We start from the raw sequence: 11,158 nt of genomic DNA, 5'->3' as shown, positions 1-11,158 counted from the left end.
GGTGCCTTCTTGCTTTTCTTGGACTTATTTCCCTTTCCTTTGTTCTTATTGTTAGGAGTATGTCCTAAAAGCATGTAAAAGACATTTGTTATTTCTATGAATAAATAAATACAATGGTTTATTATTGTTATGTTTGGGTTATTAAATTATTGTTTGAATAATTTTGTAAATATCAGAAAAATTCCATACTCATTATTGAGGATGTGATCTTGTATTAGTACGAGAGAATTAAGATCACATGAATGAATAAAAATAGTCAACAACAACAAATTAAGGTTAAGGAATTCTTTAATTGGGGCTGTAAGTACGGATTGCTAAGTATCATGTTGATACAAATAATCTAGATTCAGATTATTGATGTTGTAAGACATCTCGGTAAAGGTTCTTTATATAATATGATTATATATGACATGGACCGATATGAATAAAAGTCTTTATCCAAAAACCATTTAACAATAAAGACATGTAATTTATATCATAACTGATGATCATTTATAGATCAACCTAAATCCCGAGTCTTCATGAACTCCTGTTCATGTTTATTAAATCTTTTGATTCATTCGTTAAGCTCTCTTCATAGAATGCGGCAAATGACTTTTGTTTTGGAGATTTAATATCATGGATGGCTGGGAACATGTATCAACAATACGGAATCTAATCTTGTAATGACCCAACTAAATCTAGACCTTGGACCATTAAAACTACTTATACATAGACACTATTCTTAATAAAACATACATATGAAATAGTCATAACTTTAATAAAAACTGTAAAGTAAATGTTAAATACATAAAAATTCAGAGTAGGATATGGGACCCCATTTTTTGAAAATAAAACATATCTTAAATTATAAATAAATTCGTTACAAGATCAGGTGCATAAAATACAATGAAAATATAATTGAAATGACTAAAAACAACTTCGTCCTTGAATCGTTCACGCAGTCCGCCTAATCCATCTCCCTCAATACATAATCCCAAGTTGCCAAGAATCTTCCCGCCGCCATAACTATTTTCCTGCACATATAAAACAAAGGAGTGAGCCTAATGCACAGCAAGGAAAATCTACTAAAAGCATGAAACATAAACATAAACATAAACTATAAACATATAAAATATACTATAAACATATATCATAATTCTAATCCATGTAAATGGTAAACATTGGGGTTTGCTAACTAAGCAACTATAAGCCTCAAAATACAATGAGGTTGGTAGCTAAGCAACTATAAGCCCCAAGAACATAAAAATTTGGGGTTTGCTATTTAAGCTACTATAAGCCCCAAAACATATATATATCATAACATATAAAAACTTAGTATAGCATAATCATATAAGCATATAATAACTATCCTATTTTTCTTACCAAATACCGGGATGTGAGAACAAGGTCGGGATTTTGGAACGCTCCTAAAACCAATAATAGAAAGGACAGTACTTCTAAAAGAAAAGAGATGAAAAGGAATGAACTAAACCACCGAGAAGATACTTATCGACAAGAAACCTCAAGTTCAAAGAACTTAGATGCCTAACCAAGAATTGAAAACAGCGAGTTAGGATTTGAGTAGAGAAAAACTATAAAAACTAATGAAACATACAGAAATGAACTAGGGATAGGAATACCTTTGAATGCACTAGAACTGAACTACGCCTTTATAGAAAAACACACTATTAACCTTACTTCCCAAGTATTTAATCAGCTTATAACCCCAACCCAAGTGTTTAACACTCTAAAGTAAACCTAGCAACTTGAAGGCTCTGAACTCAGCTTGCAGAATGAAAGAAATGGCTGGGTACTAGGTCCTATTTATAGAGTTCAAGAATGAAAAGATTCTTCTTTTATCTTGAATAAAATACTGACTATTTAATTGAAAAACATTTGAATAACCGTTCAAGAGAGGCTTAGGACTTGGTCAAAAAGATTCTTGAGGTTAGCTAAGAGGTTATGGGTTGAATTAAGCTCGGTTTCAAAATTATTAAAATACCTTGCCCTAGAGCCAAAATATCGCCCATGGTAGGCGATATATCACCTGGGCCTATATTCCCAAGGCTCGTCAAAGTGTTCGTGCGAAGTTACGTGTTTTTCATATTCCTCGAGTGGCGATATATTGCCTCCTGGAGCTGCGATATATCGGCATAAGCTGAAATATTATACACATAATTGCACTTTTCCAGCCTAATTTGAATTGAGTACACACCTTTGACTGAGTCCTATAACTATTTCAAAGCTACTGGCAGACTCTGGGGTTTCAAATATTCCTCTTATAAAACTATTCCTAAAAAGTACTTAATTTTTTAATAAACATGCACATGACAAGTGTCATTCTCTTATTGGGTCTATCTAAACCTTATAGTATAATACATATCATCTTCATAATAAGCTATATTAATCAAACCTTATGTAATAATTAATATTCTTAAACTATAGGTTAAACTTATAAAATCTTTAAGTGTTGCTACAAGTGTTCAACTAAGTCCCGGCTTGAACCAAAATCCACAGTAATAAACATACTACAACTATTACTAACTATTACTAGCTATTACTACTACTTCACCTATCTAACTAGCTAAGTAAAGTTCTTGGACTCTACAATTCTCCCCTACTAAAAATAATTTCGTCCTCGAAATTTACTTACCAAACAATTCCGGGTACCGATCTCGCATGCCTTCCTCCAACTCCCACGTTTCCTCCCGTTCAGAACTATTACTTCAAAGGACTTTGACTATCGGAATACTCTTGGATCGTAACTGCTTCATCCCTCTATCTAGGATGCTAACCGGTCGTTCCTCGTCACTTAAGTCTTTATGGAGTGTTATCATATCGTACTTGAGGACGTGAGATGGGTCTGACACATACTTTCGTAGCATTGAGATGTGAAACACATTGTGGCTATCTGCTAGGGCTGGCGGTAGGGCTAGTCTATATGCAACTACTCCCACTTTGTCAAATATCTCAAAAGGACCTATAAATCGGGGACTAATCTTACCTTTCTTCCCAAACCGCTTCACACCTTTCATAGGAGATATCTTCAGAAAGACTTGATCTCCAAATTTGAATTCCACATCGCGTCACTTGGCATCCGCATAGCTTTTCTGACAGCTTTGAGCAGTGAGCATACGCTTTATAATCAGCGCTACTGCTTCTTGAGCTTTTCTAACAGCTTCGGGACCAAGGAGCTGCCTTTCTCCTACCTCGTCTCAGTGTAGTGGAAATCGACACCTCCTTCCATACTGTAACTCATAAGGTGTCATCCTGATTGTTGACTGGTAGCTATTGTTGTAGGAGAACTCTGTCAGCGGTAAGTACTTTTTCCATGATCCTCCGAAATCAAGTACACAAGCGTGTAACATATCCTATAAAATCTGTATGGTATGCTCGGACTGACCATCTGTCTGAGGATGAAAAGTTGTACTAAGACTTAAATTAGTACCCATGGCTTGCTGTAAAATTCCCCAAAATAACGATGTAAACATCGATCCTCTATCGGACATAGATGTCTCCGTATTGATCCGCTGTGGATGAAGTCTTAACAGGCAGGAAATGAGTCGACTTGGTTAGTTTATCTATCACCACCCAAGCTGAATCATGCTGCTTACTTGTTCTGTAACGACCCAAATTTACTAATAGGGCTTAAGGGCCTTGATTAGTGTGCCAGGAGGGCATAACTGGATTATATGAGAATTAAATGATTAAAATCATGTTATATGATTATTTGGATATCCGTGATGCGTGACTATGTGTATTAGTAAGCATGTATGCCCATTGAGGGCATAACTATAAATATCTATGATAAATTGTTGAGACCACATTATTATGTGGATATATTTGTAGCATCTGACTCGAGGCGATCCTAGTAAGCGGTTTAGCGAAAAAGTCACGGCGAGGATTTATACCTGGCTCGGGGCGAGCCTGGGGGTATTTCTTGGGATTTAAGAAATATATTGGAGTCTATTTTGATATTGAGTGATATAATTGGTGATAAGTTAGGTGTCGGGAAGTAAGCGGTAAATATTAGTGACACTCGAGGAATTAACGGGAATTGGGAGAAATGACCAAAATGCCTTTAAGATGTTTAATAGCTTAGTTTTAAGTTTTAGGGAAATATGGTCTTTTGGTGTTTAGAATCAAAGACAAGGGTCATGCTGCTTTATGCCTTAGTTGATTATGTAGAAATTTTTAGAAGACTGAAGAAAAGAAAAAGGAAAAAGAAAAGAAGGAGAAAAGAAAGAAGGGAAAAGTAGGGCACTACTCTCTTGTACGGTTTGGGCTTTTCTTCACCAATTTTTCTGGAAATTTGGAACTAAAATTCAGAGAAGGCTTAGGCTAAGACTCAACACTAGGGTCCTTGATTTGGCTTGGGGAATTGGCAGAGGTTATTCATCAATTTAAGGTTGTTATTCAGTTCTTGGTTTTTGGTGTTGAATTGGTTTTTAAGCTGAGTTTATGTGGGAATTCTAGGGGATTAAGCCTAAGGATTTGAGGAGGTAAAGGATAAGTAAGTGTGGAATATAACCTAGGTTGAATTCATCTATCAAAGGTAAGAAATTCTAGCTTTAAGTTCTGTGATTTCTGTTGTTCTATTGAGTTTTTGAGCTTCAAACTCAGCCATGGTGATTTCCTTGTTTTGGGGTGCATGTGCTTAAGTTTCATATGGTTGGGTCATATGGGGTGAGTTATAGATGATGGTGGACTTGCTTTGGTGTTTGGTTGAGGTTTGGAAGGGTGTTAGAGAGTTTTGGCTTGAGGAAGTTCGAAAGGGGAAAAGTATGAGTGTCGTCCGGCTGTGACTAACGCTGTAGCGCTAGCCTAAAGGTGCTACAATGCTAGGCTTGGGTGTCTGGGAGCCTGTTGGCTCTGTTTGTAGCGCTATAGCGCCCTCTTTATGGCGCTGTAGCGCTACCCTGTTTCCAGAAGGGGGTTTATGGGTTATTTCTTAGGGTTTTTGCCCAGGGACTCGGGGTTTGATTCCACCACCCCGTTTGGTGGAATTAGGGCTTCCCGAGGGCTCAAGATGGGTCTCGAGGCTAGGATTTGGAATTGAAGTTTGGTATGGTTCTAACTTGTAACCGTGACTAGGTGTTCACGAGGGCTCAGGCGGGATCATGCTTGAGGATTGAATTGAACAAAGCTATCGGAATCTAAAGGTAAGAAAGCTGCACCCGGTTATGTGATTGTGTTGGGACTAAGAGATCCCTATATCTGTATGATCTCATAGATGGTATTATGCCATGGCACGACTCGGCCACTGGTAGCTGAGGACAACTTAATATTCACTGAACTCGGTTTAAGCGGACCGGAGTCACTGAGATAAATAGAGGGTGCGACCTAAAGGCATTGACCCTGGTTGTCATGTGTGAATTGATTATTAGTATGAAATGATGAACTTGGTATGTTGGATACTTGATTAATGTGAATATTTGGAATGTTTAGAATATGATTATACTGCATGAGTTATCTGGTTGTTTGCTTGATGATTATGCTCTGTTATTGTGTTTTCTTGCTGGACCTTGGCTCACGGGTGCTACGTGGTGCAGGTAAAGGCAAGGGCAAAGTGGACCAGTCCTGAGATGGAGAGCTTTGGGGCTGAATGTACATAGCCAGCTGATCGACCACCACGGCCGAGGAGCAGTACAGGATGGGAAAAGCCTAAATGTATGTTTTTCCCTTAGAGCGGCTAGTAACTGTACTTTTATCCTGGAGTTTTGCAAAGTGTCTTTTAACGCTACTACTTTTGGGATCACATGTAAAAATGTTTGATTATAAGGAATGAAACTTTTATATCCAAAATCTTTTAACCCTAGTTCAACTGTAGATTCAATAACACATTTCTAACTAAATGGATTGATTAGCAATTCTTGCACTTTTGTAAACACACGGTGTAACGGTCTTGGCTATCCAAGGCGTTACATGTTCGTGGCAAACCCGTCACGAAATCCATAGCAATATCATCCCATTTCCATTCTGGTATGTTAAGTGGTTGCAATAAGCCTGCAGGCCGCTGATGTTCTGCGTTCACTTGCTGGCACACTAAGCATTTAGCACAAATTCTGCTATGTCCTTCTTCATCCTTGGCCACCAATATATTGCCTTGATGTCGTGAATCATCTTGGTCGACCCTGGGTGAACTGAGTATGAGGTACTGTGCGCTTCCTCTAAAATCATCATCTTTATCCTTTGATCATTTGGCACGCATAGCCGATCCTTATATCTCAATAACCCTTGACTTGATATTGAAAAATTTGTGGCCTTACTTTCTTGAACTGCATCCATATGCACTACTAATGTGTCATCATGCTCTTGTTCAATCCTTATATCTTCTAGCAGATTTGACTGGATAGACAAATCAGCCAGCTTACCGATGACTACTTCTATTCCGGCACTGATCAGCTCCTGCTGTAGCGGCTTTTCTATTCCGGCTAGTGCTGCTAAACTTCCATAACTCTTTCTACTTAGCGCATCGGCAACTACGTTTGCCTTTCCCGGGTGGTATAGGATTTCGTAGTCGTAATCCTTCATTAGCTCTAACCACCTGCGCAGCCTCATGTTGAACTTCTTCTGAGTAAAGAAGTACTTTAAACTTTTGTGGTCCTTATATATCTCACACCGTTCTCCTTAAAGATAATGGCGCAAGATTTTTAACGCAAATACCACCGCTGCCAACTTCATATCATGAGTTGGATAGCGTTGCTCGTACTCCTTCAGCTACCTTGAAGCGAAGGCTATCACCTTGTCATTCTGCATCAGCACGCAACCCAACCCTTGCTTCGACCCATCCAAGTAGACTACAAACTTACCGTTGGGTGTCGGTACACACAGTACTGGTGTTGAGCAAAGAATATCCTTAAGCAACTGGAAGCTTTCTTCACATTTATCAGTCCAGTTGATTCTTTCTTGTTTCCGGGTTAGGTTGGTGAGCAGAGTGGCTATCTTAGAAAAGCCCTCTACAAACCTCTAATAATAACTTGCTAATCCCAGAAAGCTTCTTACTTCGGATGCGTTCTTTGGTCTTGGCCAATCCTTCACAGCTTCCACCTTGGATGGGTCTACTGCAACCCCGTCCTTGGATATAATGTGCCCAAGGAACGCCACTTGCGAAAGCCAAAACTCGCATTTCTTGAACTTGGCGTATAGTTGATGCTCCTTTAGTCATGATAAAATCAACCTCAAATTCCTCGTGCTCGACTTCGTCCCTTGAGTATACTAAGATTTCGTCAATGAATACTACGACGAATTTATCCAAGTAGTCCTTGAAGACCCTATTCATTAAGTCGATAAACGCGGCTGGAGCATTGGTAAGACAGAAAGACATAACTAAGAACTCATAATGCCCATAACGAGTTCTAAAAGTTGTCTTAGAAATATCCTCTCCCCGCACCTTGAGTTAATGGTACCCGGACCATAAATCAATCTTTGAAAACACGGTCGCACCTCAAAGTAGATCAAACAAGTCATCAATCTAAGGCAGCAGGTACTTATTCTTAATCGTTACCTTATTTAGCTCGCGATAGTCTATGCACATCTGCATGCTTCCGTCCTTTTTCTTCACAAATAGAGCTGGTGCTCCCCATGGCGAATGGCTTGGTCTAATGAAACCCAAGTCTAGGAGTTCTTGTAGCTGCGTCTTTAACTCCTTGAGTTTTGTAGGTGCCATCCGGTATGATGCCTTAGAGATAGGCTCGGTGCCCGGTACTAATTCTATCGTGAAGTTAATTTCCCGAGTCGGCGACAACCCTGGTAAGTCATCGGGAAATACTTCTGGGAATTCTCTTACAATGTGATCATCTCCAACCTTAAGCGGTGTTTCTTTACTACATGTGTGATGCTGGCTAAGAATGCTTGACATCCTTTTTCTATCATCCTTTGAGCTTTGAGAGATGATATTCGCGGTGTGCGTAGTCCTGAAACATGTCCCATGAAGCATTGTCTATGGCCGTCAAGAGTCTCGAACGTCACTTTCTTGCGTTTGCAGTCGATGGTTGCACCATGCCTTGCTAACCACTCTTTGATCTCAAGTTCTATCAGGTCTTCGTCTAGTTCTATGTCCTCAATCTTGATCGGTACGCCTAGTACTATCCGTGATGATAGAACTACTTTTCCCGAAGCCAACTCGGTTACAAACCTAGTTCTAAATCTTTCACAAGGTTTGTCTAGTTTTTCTATCATTCCTAACAATATATACGAATGAGTGGCTCCCAAATCAAATAATACATAACATATATTATCGAGGATAGAAACCTGACCTGTGACCACTTTATTGCTGGCATCAGCCTCTCCTTGGGTTAAGGCAAATACCCTGGTAGGAACCATCTTGTCTTCCTTTTTCCCTTCTGGCTTGAGATGAGGACATTCTTTCTTCCAGTGTCCTTCTTGACCACAATTGTAACATCCTTTGTTGTTTGCCCTGCATTCACCAAGATGTTTCTACTGGCACATAGTACATTGAGGGTATTCTACATAACCCGACCTACTACTTCCATTATTCGTCTGTGCCCTATTATCGTTGTCAGACTTCTTATTGTCAGGATGCTTCTTTTTCTGACCATTGTTGTTGTTGCTGGACTGATTGCTGTTGTTGTGGTGGTTTTTGTTCCGACTAGTCTGCGGTTGACTCTGTTGTCTAGGCTCAGGCATACTGGCTTCTTCTATTCTAACATTAGCTAACAACCTTTATACTTCTATTATCGTTTCTAGAACATTGGCATAGGTAGTATTTCCTGGGTTTGCTAGCTTAACCCCTAGCTCGATCTTTGGTCGAAGTCCTCTAACGAACTTGTTCACCCTTAGATAGTCAGTTGGAACCATTTTTGGTGCGAACTTAGCTAATCGGTCGAACTGCTAAGCATATTCTGCCACTGATAAACTCCCTTGCTTCAAGCCAGCATACTCCTCGAATCTTGAAGCGATGACAGCCAAATTATAATACTTTTTGTGGAACAGCTCCACAAATCGGGTCCAAGAAATGGTGGCAACATCATGAGTCTGTTGAACTAGGTCCCACCATATTCTGGTATCTTTCTTGAGTAGAGAAGAAATGCATGATATGCGGTCCGCATTGCCGAGGTTCATGTGCGTCAGGATTGGCTCCATATTCCTGAGCCGCTCTTCTGCCTCGAAGGGATCTGTAGTCCCTTCAAAGTTCGGAGCATGTTGCTTATGAAACCGCTCATAAACTGGCTCCATGTGCTGAACTGGATATGGCGCATAGTTTTCCACTGGCCATCCCCCATATGGACCAATTGGTTGGGGTGTTGGGGCCATTTGCTGCAATAAATCCTCAACTTGTAGTCGCAGTCTGGCAATTTCCGCAGTGTTATCAACTGGCGGCAGTGGCGGCGCATTGCGGCTGGCAGCAGCACGCACTCCCTTCTGCGAACTGTAGGGGCTTCATTGTTCACCGGAGCAGCATTGGAGGCATTTCCATTGGTACAAGAAGACCTTCAGAGCGACATCTTCAATAGATTTCTAACAGTTGAGAAAAATATGTTAGAACTTTACCCTAATAGGTTCTAAGGCAAAAACTTAGTCTATACAAACATAACTCGGACCTATTAATTCTCACTTCTTATGAAAATTATATAAGTCTTCTTTATTATTAGAGTGAGTTTCTATACTTAGAAAAATAAGCCATCTTTATTATTTTCTAAGTATGTTTCTAATCATCCTATATGACTTAATTCTCAGGCTCGAAACTCATCTTTGTTCCAAAGTTAACCATATTAGGGAGGGTTGGGATCAATAAAATCGTTCCCACTGCTATGGACCCCTAACTCTCAATATAGAAACTTGGTTCATTGATTTGTATCCATCCTCACCGAACTTAGTCATTATTTATTTTATTATTTATTATGACTGCAAAAGAAAAAAATCAAACTCATACATGTTAACAAAAATAACATTGATATTAATTTCGAAAAAAAAAGTTTTCACTATTTACAATCATAAATGCAAATAAACAAAATAAATAATGAAACTAATCTATTCTAAAATTCGGGATCTTCTACATCTGATCTTTCATCTAGCATATCTTCATCTATTTCTTCATAGTCATCATTGTCTTGTGCCTCAAAATGTCGTCGAGGAAGATTCGTAAAAATTCTATGTTTTTGTACATTTGTAAACTGAAATTCCTTTTTTGAAGTGAACCTAAGTATGAGAAAATAATATCTCATAGCTACAGGCAATTCATCTTCGTCATCTATCGTCTCCTAAATTTCTTCTAAGGCTGCAATCACAGTAGGATGATCTCTAAAGAGTCTAATTACTAAAACGTATTGCTCCGTTGATCTCATCATGATCTGCTTAGATTCTTGCTCCCTGTGGAACAAAAGTAGCCTCCGAGTGATTCTTTCTAGCACTCCTACGGTGTTTCGGGTTCTCTAATTCTTTTTAGGGCCTTAATGGCTCGAATATCCTCATATGTTAATGCTCCATTCATTCTTAACTGAAAACATAAAGAATAAAACCGTTAGCTATACATATAAACATAATAACTATAACTTAAACACTTACTTGGCGGTCACATTCAGAGCTATGAGTGTGTGTATTGAGGAGAACTTCATGCGAATGAATAGTTTCTCTGATGCCAACTGTAATGACCTAACTAATTCTAGACCTTGGACCATTAAAACTACTTATACATAGACATTATTCTTAATAAAAACATACATACGAAATAGTCATAACTTTATTAAAAACTGTAAAGCAAAGGTTAAATACATAAAAATTCATGGTAGGATATAGGATCCCATTGTTTGAAAATAAAACATATCTTAAATTATAAATAAATTCATTACAAGGTCAGGTGCGAAAAATACATAGAAAATATAATTGAAATGACTAAAAACAACTTCGTCCTCGAATCGTTCACGCAGTCCACCGAATCCATTCTCCCTCAATACACAATCCCAAGCTGCCAAGATTCTTCCCGCCGCCATAACTATTTTCCTGCACATATAAAACAAAGGAGTGAGCCTAATGCCCAGCAAGGAAAATCTACTAAAAGCATGAAACATAAACATAAACATAAAATATAAACATATAACATATACTATAAACATATATCATAATTCTAACCCATGTACATGGTAAACATTGGGGTTTGCTAACTAAGCAACTATAAGCCTCAAAATACAATGAGGTTGGTAGCTAAGCAACTATA

Source organism: Humulus lupulus, chromosome 7, assembly GCF_963169125.1.
Source record: "Humulus lupulus chromosome 7, drHumLupu1.1, whole genome shotgun sequence".
Classification (NCBI taxonomy): Eukaryota; Viridiplantae; Streptophyta; class Magnoliopsida; order Rosales; family Cannabaceae; genus Humulus; species Humulus lupulus.
This window is presented reverse-complemented; position numbering follows the sequence as displayed.